Source organism: Anomalospiza imberbis, chromosome 7 (genome assembly GCF_031753505.1).
Source record: "Anomalospiza imberbis isolate Cuckoo-Finch-1a 21T00152 chromosome 7, ASM3175350v1, whole genome shotgun sequence".
NCBI classification, from domain to species: domain Eukaryota; kingdom Metazoa; phylum Chordata; class Aves; order Passeriformes; family Viduidae; genus Anomalospiza; species Anomalospiza imberbis.
The window spans coordinates 26549638-26564685 of NC_089687.1; the positions used below are offsets into that span (position 1 = coordinate 26549638).

The window sequence follows — 15048 nt, forward strand, 5'->3', positions numbered from 1 at the left end:
TACATTTAACAAGCTCATTTTTAAATGCTGGAGGCTTCAAGCGGCTGAACGTTTCTCTGGATCCTGTAAGACTGGAGCTATCAGCCAGCCAAGTGTGGTGATGCCAAACTACAAACTGACCTCATAGCCAGTAGGATGCTGAATCACATGGTCATGAGAAGATGACAGGCCCCTGTATCACACAGTTCATAAACTGCAGCATTCATACCTTCCCAACTAGTCTGTGTGCCCTGCTCAATAAAGATGTGAAAGGTGACAGCAGTGGTGGCAGGCTCATCCTTCCCTACACCACCAAAAGAGTTGTGCCAGTAATTCCCACTAGCACTGGGATCCTGCAATTACATATCCTCCATAAATGCAACTGGCACTTTCTGACAGTGGCACTCAACAAAAATTTAATTCAGATGTCTGCATGGATTTGGTGCCAAATGAAAGCAAACTCTGACATGGCAGTAAACAGTTTTATCACAATCTCCTTCAGGAGGGAAAGCAGTGAAAATCACTTCCTTCATGGGAAGGGTAAAAAAAGACAAACCATAGGGTAAGTCAAACTCCTTTTAAGTTACTATAAAATGTATCGCTTTATGTATTGTTTCTTGAAACACCTTACATTTTTCAAAAACATTCAGTCTGAGTCAGTGAATATGAGAGGAATGAAGAAGCGTCAGCCCAAACTATTATAGATTGATGAAGGTATGGACAACTATAAGCTTGGATTTGTCCTCATCCTCATCCCTGGAAACTAGTCTTAGTGAAAAAAGGATGAAGAACATGCTGCACTGTACTCAGCAAAAACTGCTGGACACAGGGATTGCAGCAGCTGAAAAACAGTCTTCTGTATACCTGCCCAGCATGAACATGCAGCAGTCAGATAATTAAAGTGCACTTACAACATGAATAGTCTTTACTATCACAAGTTTACAGTGGCCTCATTACACACATGGCTGAGGTAAGCAGCAATGATTACTGGTCATAGCACATTGGACACTGAAGCTCAGTTTAGTAATGATTACCTCCCTTGGAGAAGCCACATGGGTTTAACTTGGGTGACAGCACAGTCTAACAGCAGAGAAAAATCATGAATGACCAACGCCAAGGAATGAACACTGGAAGAGATCATTTCACTTCCTGATACATTTTCTGGATCCTTGTGGGTTATGGAAAATATCCAAGCATTGCATGGCAAAATTTAAAAAGCACAGAAAATGCTGTGAAGCAGAGGGGAAAAGCAGAAAAGAAGAACAGGAGACTTCACACAACTTGACAAGCAGTCTTGTTGGTTTTGGTGTTCAGAGGACTTCCCACCTCTCTTCCAGATAATAAAGATGCTTAACAGAACAAGTGAAACACAACAGATAAATAGAGACTTCCCCTTTCCTTTGGTATTTGGAGAGAGAATCAGAAATGAACTATCCATGATGTTCATGAGGAAATGCATAAATTACAGGAGCTCTCAGTCAGTAAAAGATAGCCAAAGACAGGTAATATTAAAAGTCCCTCAAGTCTCATTGATTCTTAATGACTCTTGAGCTCAAATTCCTGGTGAAGATTGAGGTTTCTGAGAATTTTAGCATAAGAGGAGTTTTACAAGCTAGCTGTATGCAAAGAGACTAGGGGTGCCTCAGACACTGGGGAGTTTGCCCTATCCCCTTCCCAACACACTGGAACCTTCTGTGGGAACCAGCCCTGCTTACCTCACACTGCATTACAACTGTGGGCTGAAACTCCAAGGCCAAGAAGGAAAACAGAGAGAGATTCTTTCAGTTGGGTAACAATTGGATAGCAGAGCAAATTCAAGCAGCTAGGGACTTTTATTTCTGCTATGCTGTAGGCCTGGACCACTACAGTCCAGTTCATGGGCTACATGTTTTCAGACAAACCTGGTCTGAACAAATCTGAAGAAGAGGCTGATGCACTGTCTCTCTGAATGCAATCCACTGGGGCTGGCACAGCTAAGTACCTACTGAGCTTTTCTGCCTATCAGTCTGAGCAACCTCAGACTGTGACCTGGATGTCTTCCAGTGGTACTTCAAACAATCACAACCGACAGGTTTTGCTGCTCCAAGAATTTCTGACCTGCTCTGCAGCTCACATCAGACAAGTATTGCCTTGAATCTAAACAGGACACACATAGGTCAATGATAGTCCTCGAAAACCAGGCTCTTCTGTGCAGAATCCCTGAAAAAAGCTATGAAGCTGATGACTTAGGTGCTACCTAATAGTTAAAAAGTTGAGCTGCATTTGTCAGGTGGGCACAGCCAAGTGGACAGAAGAGAGAACAAGGATGCACAGATGGCTGTCACACACACAGCTTTTACCATTGCCTATGCAGTTCCGCATATCACTGGCACAAAGTGCTTGCACAAGGAGCTGAAGAGTCCTGCAAGAGTCCTGGTTCAAGACACTTCCACTCCAAGTGGTTATGAACCCCAGGCAATGCAGTGGCCAGCTCTCTGAGCAGCAACTGAAGGCTGCACTCCTGCTTATCCATCACACCCATCTTGTAGAGGCAGCTGATAAGGAGGAATTTCACAAGGGACAACTGTAGAGAGCGAGCATCAGCTGGGACACTGTCCCTGTGCAAACTATCACATTCTCTTGGATCCTGGCTGTATTTTGTTCCTGTGGCACAAGGCAAGCCTTTTCCCAAGTGATTCCAAAACCCCAGAAGGCCTACTGCCGTGTACATCAAGTGAGACAGAGCACACAAGCTTGTTAGATTCACCATTTTAATGGCTGGAGGAAATTTACAGTGCTTCACAAAGAGAAAACTACAAGAAACTTTTCATATACAGGGAACCACAATTTCAAAAGGTTGCCATATGACAGGAAATGGTTGGTTCAACGTCACCTGGGCAATTGTCTTTATATCACATTTTTAAAGCCCCTCTCCAAAGGCCTCTTTTCCTGACAGACAAACTGAGAAATGCATTGCTTAAATTTTTCCGACTATCCCAACTTAAAAATGTCTCACAAAAATATCTTTTGACTGATATTCCTGCACAAAGCTACTGGCAATACTCAGGAAAAACTCACAAAAACTGGAGAAAGAGACTCCCTGGTCAGGAATGCTTGGCTATAGGGTCAACAGAGGGTAGCTGAATGCAAACATAACCATTTCCAAGTTGCAAACCCACCTGTGTGCCAGTCTCATTATCGCTAAGGATGAAACTAACTGCCAACATTTATCAATGAAGAAGAGCTCCCACATCCTGTCTGCTAGACCCAGGGAGAGGCAAACAGCAGGAACAGCTGCAATTAACTTGGGGCCTAATTACAGTCAAGCTAAAAGACAGCGGTGATCTCTTCTACAGGAAACAAAACAAAACAAAAAACAAAACAAACAAAAAAACAATCACACAAACACAAGCAAACAAACAAACCAACTGCAAAAAAGATGAACTGAAGAAAGAAGTGAAATCAGGTAGGAAGAAGAATGCCACGTTCCGTGAAGGGAAACGGATCCTTAGCAAGGACACATGAGTCTGGCTCTGTGAAGCACAGATTTTCCCCAGCTGCTGACCTCACCCAGTGCCTTTAACAAGGAAGCTCCCCAGGCATCCTCCCCGCATGGAGAACTAACACATCACAGCTCCAGAACAGCTCACCCAGTGATGAGCACAGAGCAATGCACAATAAACAGTGCTTACAGTATACATTAGCTTTAATTTAAACTGTCATTTGGAAACACTGATTAAAACACAAGAAATACTAAGCTGCAAAGAGCACAACAGCCTGCACTAGAACAAAGTGGGGCCACAGGCTGAGGAGCACCCAGGAGTGGAGGAAGACAGAGCACCAAAAAGATTTCCAGAAACTGACTGCTGGACAGCTCTCCCAAGATCTTTATCACTCACTCACTCGGTTGCCTTGCAGCCACCTGACACACATCCCTCCTGGCTGGGGAGCACCACCAAGTAATGAAGGGCTGTGTCACTTCCTGGGGATGAATAACCATTTAAAATTTCAGCAGCTGGACTGACATGAAGGATAAAGGCCTTTAACAAGGAAGGGAACAAAAAGCCAAGCAGACTGACCACAGGGGAGCAGCTGGAGGCAACACACAGCCAAACCCATCAGCATGAGGGCACTTTCTTAAGTCACATCAGACTGAAACCCAGACCACCTCCTCTGCATGCTGCTTGGTGGCTGCCTGACCCCCCAAAATCCATAAGGACCAAAAGAACACAGCACTGCAGTGATTTGGCCCTAGACTTGGCTATGTGGTCCTAAACACACCTGTAGCCTCAAATAATTACTCAAGGGAGTGAATGATTTCCGTGCTTATATTCCAGTTTTGTCTAAAGTGGTGTAACTTGGATTTTACATGCTGTCCTTGTCTACAAGAAGGGACACAGCCACCACCAAACAGCCTGTCACCTCCTGAATTCAGCACAGAGCACAGAAATTGTCAGCGAACAGGGTACCCAAGAGGGGTGACAGATGCTCCTCCAGTACAAGAGGAAACGTGATTGAACTAGACAAGCAGGAAACAACAAACATGACTCAGTCTAATACTTCTAATTGTATCTGCCTCTACGGAGCAGCTTGGCTCCTGCTAGGATGTGGAGCAACTTTGTATATGTCAGGTGAAATAAAACTTCTCTATTAAAAAAACCCAAACATTTCTACTTAATGCAAACTGAAATTTTGTAGCTATCTACTCACTCCACATTTTCTAGGACTAGACTGAAGAGGAAAGACAGTCCTTAAATGCTTGACTTTTTTTTCTTTTTTTTTTTTAAGTTCAGAAATTAAGACATTTTCAATTTGCCCTTGTTGAGTTGTGAACAGAAGTAAAAAATATAGCTGGGAATAACAGCTTGCATTGCCCCAGAGGCCCAAAAGAAGATAAGAAACACATCATCACCCACAAGGACACAGAAGACCATTTCTTCCCTGAGATCCTGGCACAATTGTAAGAAAACACACTTAACATCCAAGTCTGTACTGTACAGCTTTCTGAGTAGCCCTGATCTGCAGATGGAGCTAACTCCTCTCTCCAACTGTAGTACCCAAAGAATCAGCTGGGACAGTACAAGCCATTCTGCACTGAGACCCGGATTTCCTGCAACTGTTAGCAGTTGCATGCTGACATTGAGGGGAATACAGTGCTTAATCACAGCCTCTTTTCAGACCTCAAACTAAGCTAGTCTCTTGTTTTTCAAACAGCCAGGACCACAGTGCTTTGTCGCATATATTGGCAGGAGAAGGAGAAGAAGCAGTGATCCAAATAATGCTGAAGTTCGGCAACCTACCACAGCAACCCAAATGCTCAGGTCCTGGCAGCCCTGCCACAACAGCCAACCCTGTGGGATGGTTGTAACCAGCAGCACCACTACAGAGTTGTGTGACTACCCAGCATAAGTGCTTGCTCTTTCCCAAACTGAACTACATCTTCATCACAGAAAATTTTAGCAGAAGCCCTGTAGAAACCTCAATGCATCTGATGATATTGAAATGCCAACAATAACCTGCTTCAGTCTGATCAGGTCCTGCAGGAACAATGTATCTAGCCACAACAGATTGATAAAAACTTTCACTACACTGTACAGTAATCTGTTTCATGTCAGATTTCTGATTTAACTCCCAAAATTCATTAATTTTGAATAAATAAGACATAAAAGTGGCAAGATGAAAATTACTGCTGCTTAAAGTGTATGGGCATTGGACCAAGATTCAGATGCTTTCTTACTCTTCCTGCGACTTTTTGTAGTCAGTTAGTAGGGTAGATTTGTCAGTAAAGCTTTGCAGGATGAGGGTCATTTGTGCGTATTTGCAGAACAGATCAGGAGCAAGTCACGATGCCCTACACAAACGTACACCCGAGGCTGTTCCCTTACCTCACCTCACCCTGGCAGTGACCCCAGCACTTCTGCTGATACTCCAGCTAGCACACATGCATTCCCAGATAACACAGACTCTCCTGTCGGGCCTATTTGATTCCAGAAGGTATAACTCCACTGGCTGTGTCTGGCTGCCTGCTCCTTAAAAGAAGCAATTTTACAGCAAGGTAAGAAGAGCACGGCATTATGTCACACTCTGGGCTATTAAAATAGAGAGGGATGTCAGCACCCTGTGCCTACACATACTGGAGTCTGACTCGAGGAGCACCCAAATTCCTGATGAGACCGTCAGCCGGGTGGGGAAAACGAAAGCACGGGGCCTTTTTATGCAGAAGGGAACACGTCCTTCCAGACGAGCACATGACTACAGGCGTGTTTGTGCTATAAATGCAAACGCGGCCGCGCCCGGGCCCTCGCACACAGCCCCGTACGCTCGGGCGGGCAGGCAGCGCGGCGAAGGCTGCGGGAAGCCCGGCCCGGCCGCCCGCCCCAGAGGGGCCGGGGAGCCTCGCAGCCCCCTCCGGCCCCGCCCCGCCCGAGGACCGAAGGAGGATTTATTTACCTGCGCCCGGGCCGCGCCGTGCCCGCGCTCCGGGAGGGGCCCGCGCTCCGGGAGGGGCCCGCGCTGGCCCTGCCCGGCGCCCAGCGGCCCCTCCTGCCGCCGCGTCCTGCCGCAAAGCCGTCCCGGCCGCCGCGGGAAACGGCTCCGCCGCACCAAGGTTCCTGCCGCCGCCAGCGCCGCGCCCGCGGAGCGCCGCGCCCGCGGAGCGCCGGCCTTGCGCCAGCCCTCGGAGCGCGGATCGGCGGCCGCCGCCCGTCCCGGCCACCCGCCAGTCTCACTTCCCTTAAAATACAGTACTAGAAAAACCACAGATTTTCCTGTATAAACGCCAAGTTTATACAAAAAGTAAAGTTGCACTTTTCCAAGTTTAAAGCAGCCGGGATTCTCAGGGAGCTGGCACTTGGCTTCAGAAGAGATGGGAAACGCAAAATTCTAACCGGAATTTAACAGTCCCAAGTGCGAGCTCGCTTACCTAGGCGCCAAGGCTGCAGGGAGCAGCGTGGTGCATGAATCCATATTGCCACCGGGCAGCAAAAGGGTCTCTAGCAGAACCTGTTACCCAAGGAAAACAAAGACATGACAATTACAAATGGCTTGTTTCAGGTAGCGTGGCAACCCACCCGGCAATACTGGTCTTGTAAAAATAACCTCACGGCAAGAAATAGGCACGTCTGGATTAGGCATGCACCTGAATTTTGACATCCCGTGTATGCAGGCCGCTTCTCACCAGCACCGTGCACGGGTCTAAGCTCATGGGCGCGGTGGTGCCTCACTGGCTGTGCCACAGGGGAGTCGGTGGTGCTGTGCTGAGCAGCACAGACAGGCTTGGTGCTGAAGCGGAGCCACAAGATGTGGTGCTGAATTGAATCCATAAAGCGGATTCACAATCCACAGCAAAAGGCAGGTGTTAGGTCAGCTTCCACCAGTAGTTTTTCATCTCCTCACACATCAACCATTAGTGTATACTACAAAATGCAACTGGCACAATTAACAAAGTAGTATTTGAATGGGTTATCTCACTTCAGTGACAGCAAGGATAAATTACAGCCTTTGGCACAAAAAAATACCAGTTAATCTGGCTGAAAATTAAGTAATCTTGGCGTCCAAAAATAACATATTACTAGACCACCGTACATTCCAAATCCTGCTCCCAAAGATGAATGGCTTCTTCACTGGGTAACAGTCAAGGATTGATCTTTTTTATTCCAATTCAGCTGTATCCACCTAGATCCCACAAAGGACAAGGCAGTATCATTACCTGCCATGTTATTTATCACCATACAGCTTTTTGTCAAATGGTACTTAAACATTTTTCTCTTGGGCTCTTCAGAAGGAAAGAGACCCTCTAGAACTCCTGCGTATGACAATGTTTCAGAATTTTGCCTCTTTTCCAGTTACAAACTAAAAGTTTCCTTTCAGATCCAATCAAATAATGCACAGGGCATGCTGGTCCATTACCTGGGGGGGACAGCTGTCAGGGGAGAAAAGCAGGCAGTGTGCGCTGTAAAAAAAAAAAAATCTATCTCTTCCTTGCTTCTGATTCCTCTAGCCGAGATTTTTCTTCCTGCAGTCTGTGTGCCAGTGGAGAGAGGAAAAAAAACCCACCAAATATCAACACTATCTTTCAAAGCTGCAGAAAACCACTCTCAGTTCTGAAGAAATAGGAACCTTTGAAATTTTTTTGTTATTACTATATATATTGTAGAATGCAAGCCTCAGATTTTGCAATTTTCATTTTTAAGCATATCATTGTCCCCCAACATGAAATCACAAGCTGTTTCCAGTAAGATATACTGGTTAAAGACATAGCAGTGGCTATCAGAACCTTCCACACAGCTTGACTTCCAGCTTTGTCCTCATAACTCACCAATCATCAGCACATGGCCCAACACTGAACTGTGCATGGAGCCGCACGGTGGTTACCTGTACATTGTACATTATTTTTCCTTATGACAAAGACATAAAGGAACTCATCTTCCTGCTATTTGGAATGTGTCAAATGTCATTTTTTTCCCTTAGTTTCAACACTATGTTGAAAGAGGGAAAAATGTCTCTCTTTAGCAATACTGGAAACAACTTTGCTGCTTTCCTTGTGGGACAGCTTGCAGGACCAAGTGCTCCTTCAATCTGAACATCTTCCATGAGTATTCCAGAATCATCTTTCAAAGACCAGATCATTGCACCATGTATTCCTAAGTTTGGCTCCTGTTGACAAGGATCCAAACCTCCTTCTGAAATTGGGAAACTCTCAACAACCCTCTGGGCACATCCTTTGCTGGCGTAATGTGGAAGGAGCATTGCCCATTTATTGTGGCCATTGACCGACTTGACAGCTCATACCAGCTGAGCATTAGACCCACCAGTCTTCCACTGCCTCTGAAAAAGTGGCCTTTTTTCACACGTTTTAATTACTGACTCCCTACATAGAAGCTATTTCCTCACAGAAAAGCCATTAACTGGAGCGTTCAGCACAAGATGAAGCCTTTCTGATAATTGTTGCTTGAGTTCATGTTTGTGAAAATAAATATCATCAGATGATTAAATTAAACACCACAGCCAGCTCGGCTATACACTATTTTCACTTATCATGCAGAACGGGAGATCAAAGAGAAAGGCTCAGGTAGAATTATCCTAACTCTTCCAAGTTTGGCTGATGGCTACCCATTGAACACACTAATTAGCTTCCTGCTTGGGCTGTGCAGCACAAAATTAACCCTCCCAAAATTGGGTGGCATAGCCATTTTCATGCTCTCTAATCAACTGCATGCAGAAGGATGTGTCTCATCTCCTCTGTATAGTAAAGCAGCAGTTCTGCCCGATTCTGACTTTGGGAGCTCTTGGGTCTCCGTCCCCGTAGGAATTTTGTGCGGGCGCGAGGAGAGCTGTGCCTGGCGACCATGAAGAAAGGCTGGAGGCACCCCAGTCCTGCGGGGTTTCTGCCTCCCAGCCCTTCCCTTCCCTCCTGGTGAGCAGCCATGCCCGTCTCTGCGCTCCTGCAGTGAGTAGCAGCACGGCTCTCACAAGCCCCCTGCCACGGGGGCTGCTTAAATAGGGAGATAGTTTCTGAGATGGAGTTTTCGCCCAGCACTCCACCCTGCTTTGCTTCCTTGGGCCCTGGAGGGCAGGAGAGAAGAGCGAAGCAGTGGGCAGCGTAGTCTGTTCCCACTGCGAGCCCGCTGTCCTCCCGTGAGCACACACACCCACACAACCAGAAAGCTCTGCTATTCTTCTGCTAATGGGATTGGCACCGCTTAAAGCAGTCTGCGAGGGTATTGTCTGCAACCACAGCAAGAGAAACATTATTCAAAGGCTATTCAGGCCCCAAAAGAAGCGGCAGAGCAGAGTAATTATCGAAGACTCTCCATTAACGAGGGCATCTTTGCTCTTTGTCTGTGTTGGTTTAATAAGGGCCACTAATGGGGCCGGGGGAGGGGTGCACTAATGCTTCTAAACAAACCTCCTTCCCTTCCCCACCCCCGCACTGTGAGGAGAGCTGCCTTTATGGGCACTGACAGCCGGGCTGGGAGTTACCATATTGCAGAGTGACCTTCGGGAAAACTTAGTGTGAACCCAGCCGCATTCAGCCCCATCCCCACCGAGCTGCTTGGAGCGTCGTTTGGGTAGCTGTTCTCTTTTTAGCCTTTCCGTATTTCCCGATGCTTGCCAGACCCTTTTGTACACCCCCTGCCCGACCTCTCTCATGTCATCTTGTGACCCTTCATGGCTGGACACGACGGCACTCAGTGGCAGTAATGAGGGACGACAGTTCAGATTAAGTTCTCGCAGCAAAACCTGGGGCTGCTGTCCATTATCCAGCAGCTGTAACTGGGAGATGCTGCTGGGAAGGCACGACTGGAGCAGCCTCCCCTTCCCACACTGCTGGAGAAGGCAGGCTGGGATTTAGCATGGGCCAATGTCTCCTACCTTCTGGCTGTGAGCAGTTCTCTGGCGATGAAGAGATGGACTGAGGCAAAAGCAAGCATGAACCTCTATCCCGACATTCTTCAGAGCCACTTTCAGGACCATGTAGTTAAAATTCTTCTGAGGGCTCCTAAACTGCTCCCATCTTCAACCACCAGCTGTAAGGGACCAGCCAGTTTTTGAGGCAATTGGCAATATTGCAGGGTCAGATGGATGCTGGTCACTAAAACAGTGAAATGGGGCCAAGAGGTCTCAGGAGGTGTCTGCAAAAGACAGCTCTGAAAGGGAGAACTGTAATGGTACACACAGATATGAGTATTAAACAATACAGCCTGTTCCAAGGTGGTGTGGATACAAGGTTCAGAACTTTTAGACTCATTTTTAGCCAATGCAGAATCTCAAGAATAATAAAAGGAAATTATTTCCCCAGCAGTTGGGAAGGTCTTTTACTGAAGCCAAGCTATGGATACTGTGCTACTCTATCTCACCTTCAAGTAGATAGTTGTACTGTACAACCAGACCATGGATTGCAGAGACAAAGGAGTGCCTTTGTGCCTGTACATGTGCAGGACAGCAGTCTTGGGAACCTCACTGCTGAGCCTCTTTTGTTATGATAAATTATTTCATTCAGCTGAGGTATGGAATAACAAAATTCTCTGTACAGGCACCCACCCAGTCCTCTCCACTTAGGCAAATATCCTGGTGCTAAAGGTTTATCACAGAGGAAGAAAGATATGTAGAGACAGACTCCTCACTTAAACCACCTGACTGGTTTGAAGAAACAGCCTCCACAAAGGAGTTTACCCTTGTTCCCTCAGGGCTTGGAATTTTTGAAATTTTCATTATTTTTGCCTTTTCAACATTTCACCAGTAACTGCATCTCTTCTAACAAAAGAAACTTCTCTGAGGTGCTCCTCTGAACACAATCTCTATTGGATAAAAACATCTCAGAACAATCTTGCAAGTCAAAGAAAAAATAATCACCCTTTACATACAGAGAGCTAAGCCTCAGTGAAATTAAATACCTGAGGTCATTCTTGCCGTGGCAGAACTAGGAAGTCAATACAGTTCTTTCTCCAGGGTCTTATTGCATCATATCAAGATCACTGGTATTCCTTCACCCTTTTGAATTGCACTTCAGGATCATACTCCCGATACAGAAAATCCATCCTGTTTTCAGCATTTCCTTCTTCATGTTAATCAGTTTCTGTTTATATTTTTTTTCTTCTTAAAAGAATAATTATTAAACATGCATAAAGTAATGATTACTAGTAGCACAGGGCCTGGTCTCTGGCATGGGTTTTGCTTTATAAGTGTCTTTAAAAGTCCTCCTTCTTTGCCACTAGCAGATAACACTGCCAGCTTTGTTGCAAATGAAGACAATATTTGAACAAAAACAAAGCAGTGACTCAGAAGGAAGAATTGAAATCTCATTGATATCCAAAGCAAGGGGAAATTAACAGAAAGGTGAAAAAAAAGTTGGTTTATGGTTTAGAAGATATGGATACCACAAAACAAGGAATTGCAGCATGTAAAGGAGGGATGGTCAAGGCAGAAATTTGTCATGAAATTTGTCATTTGTCTTGAGACTCCACATGATGGAAAACTCAATGAGCAGCTTGTGCATGGCAGGCCGAAATGAGATGGTCCTTCAGAAAGGAGGAGAGCACACAGTATCGTATATCCCAGTGACAGAGATAGGATGGGCAATTAGAGACTCGTGAATCTATTTCTTGGAACTTCAGCCACACTAGGACAGCTGAAGGTGAGGCATCAGGTACAAAAGAGATAGAAAATCAGCAATAAGATCTTGGAAGCAAAGCTTTGGTGTAAGAGCCACCATCTTGTCTGTAAGTCTTTGTCCAACTTATTCTTCTCCAGGTCTAGATCCTGCAGTGAGCAGGGAATGACTACATCAGATATCATCAACTCAGTTCTATTTAGACTCACTCATTAACACCTATAGTTTGGTACAGAGATATTCTCTTACCACCCCCCCCTCTATTTATCTATTTTTATTATTATTATTATTAATTCTGTGATCACTTGAAGCTAATAGACAATAAATGTAAGTGGATTCCTCCAGGTTGTTCTACTTCACTCTACTGCTGTTATCCTGTTACACTTTAAATAAACTATCTAACTGGGATCTGATCTGAATCCTACTAAAACAATGAATAGGCCTTCAATGGCTGTGCAGTTTTGGATTGTGCCTTGAACTGTGTTTGATTTTATTTAATGTAATTTGAGCAATTTATTCAATTGCACCCTTGTCTTGAAACCCAGGGGAAACTAGACTGGAGTAAGGAGGAGTAAATGATACATTTCCAGAAAATCTTTTGTCTATGTTTGCAGGGAGAAGACATATTATATGGAACAGGAAGCAGCTATTAATCTCTGCAAGTGGCATCCTGGTTTAGTTCAATGCAACTTTCCTGCTTTGTCTTTGTATCTTTAGAGCTCTTCTTTCTCTACTAAATAGGTCTTGTTCTGCCAGTTTAGCAAAAACCTGTCCCTCTAATGCCCTCAACTGGTGCTTCCTGCACCTCCTTTTCATTCCTGCAGGCCATCCTCCTGGATAACAGGAGTGGCACAGAGAGGCACTCATTCACTCAGCAGCCTGGTAGATCAAGGGTCCACTAGAACAGGGGGGACAGTAGCAACTGTGTGACATTTTTCCCTGTCCATGCAGCCCCATTTAGAAAGGTTTACAGGCAGGAATGCCAAATTAGGGTGGTGACTTTCTTCCATTACTCTTCTGGTATGCCATGGGCTTCCTGTGTGAGTTAAACAAGCTGCTTTAGTCTCCGTATCTCCATTTCCCTGTCAAGAAAGGGGAAAGCTGCTGCATGGGTACATTTAAGAACACTTAAACTCTACACTGATAGGGACTGAGAAATGAAGTTTTCATGAACTCCTGTCCTGACCACGAGTGGCTTCTGTATCCCTGCACTGTGTTTAGCCTCCCCATCTTATGGAGGTATAGGCAGCCTTAAGGGATGCAGCTGAATGTTCAGTACTCTTGTTTCCTGACATGTCTTCTGCTCTGCTCTACCTGCCTATGAACTCTCCCTGCTTACCTTTGCTCCAAGACTATCTCTCTCCTTGTCCTGGCCCCACCCAGTGTCGTGGTCCTTTGTGGCCTGTTTTGGGGCAGTCCATGGTTTCTCCAGCTTCCCTGTCATAGGCACTGACCTTATTCTGGTGTCAGGACATTGCTCACTTGCCCTGTGAGGTCTCTAACACAGCAGAAGAGAGGAATATCTGTACCATGGGAGGCAGCTCAGGGCAGAGATTCCCCTATCCAGCACCAATCCTGCCAGCTTTGGGACTGGGAGGAACACTGACACCTCAGTGCTGTGCAACATTTCACTCACCTACCATGGGGTCCTGTGAGCAGCCATCCTGCACCCAGAGCCTGGGCCAGTTCCTCTGCATAGCAGCTCAACCCTGGGGAGCCTTCAGCCAATTCAGGGATGTCTCACAAGACACTTCTTGCATTCACTGTGGATACAGCCTATGTGAGCTCCTTGCTTGTATACAAATGCTCTGGGAAGGAAATATTGAAGATGGAGTGAGATGAGTGAAGAGATGTTTTACAGCAATAATTTCCACCCCAATCCCCCTGGAAAGGTTTGGATAGAGAGCCCTGACCCAGATCCCATCTAGAAGAAGTCTGAGATGCCAAAGCTTTCACAAACATAATCTACTGACTCTGCCTTAAAAGCAAGTCTACAAAAACTGACCGCTTGTAATTGCTGCTGCTAGCAAGTTGCTTTTATTTTCTCCTATGAAGTTACAGCCAGACTTTCAGTGTCTGCCTCTGTACCTCTCTACAGTGACTCCTCATCTTAATGCTAATTTAATTAGCAAGTAGCAGAGCAGTGGACTCTGGCCGATGTTTTAGCCTTTCAGGTGCAGCTGCAGTTCCATGGAAGTTAGAGCAGCCTCAGGGCTCTTTTTCTTTCTGGTATAAGGACCAGAGCTCTCAAGACCATAAACGTGGCCCACAGGTATAATTTTCCCATAGCTACAACTGCTATACAAATACTATCCTGAGACCTAAAATCCTCTTTACTCCATCTAACCATCATGGTACTCATGTTCAAAGTACATCCAAGAATGTGGTCAGCCTCAATAGTGTGTGTTATAATAGTCTCAGCCTTTATCACTTTACTTTTAAAGCTAGGGCACAAATAAAAAGAAGGGGAAAAGGCTGATAGAATTAACAGGGAATCCAAGTAAATAAAAAGGATCTACTGGTGTCCATGCAGGTAAAACTTTTAGGTGATAAAGGAACATAAGTTTGCCTTGGGCAGAGGAGTCTCTACAATGTCACCTGTAAGAGAGTAACAGCTTCAAGTACTTACTGCATCCTGTAAGAGTAAAGCTCAAGCAATTAAGTGTTAGACAACTGTGTCACAAGATACCAAGGAGAAAAGCTTAGGCACCCTGTATCTGAGTATACCCTGAAGAGGGCTGAAATATCTTGTATTCCACAAATCAGACTGAGCTGCAAATCAAAACTGTAGTACTTATGCATAGGTATCTATGAAGTCAATGCCATTGTAATGCCTTCCCATCTTCAGCCCTTTGCAAGAGCCCCCTTTGTCTGGCTTCCTTAACAGGATCTATAGCCACTGAAATACTGTGACTTGCATTTGAGTGATTGTGTCATATCTAACATCCACCTGTCTATAGGGACCTTCCTATCCGATT

The 15048-nt window shown here is 45.5% G+C and overlaps 1 protein-coding gene across 4 annotated transcripts in view; it reads right to left on the reverse strand.

Moving 5' to 3' along the window:
* PLEKHM3 (pleckstrin homology domain containing M3) overlaps positions 1-10588 on the reverse strand; it is an 81084-nt gene extending 70496 nt beyond the window's left edge. For 3 of the 4 annotated variants that reach the window (XM_068196155.1, XM_068196152.1, XM_068196156.1), the window contains exons 1-2: positions 10333-10588; positions 4-230 (exon numbers count right to left, since the gene is read on the reverse strand). The gene's annotated coding sequence lies outside the window, so the exon portion shown is untranslated. Of the gene's footprint in view, positions 1-3; positions 252-10332 lie in introns of those variants that run through there. The other variant, XM_068196153.1, reaches the window with a different exon arrangement.
* Between the last annotated feature and the right edge of the window lie 4460 nt (positions 10589-15048).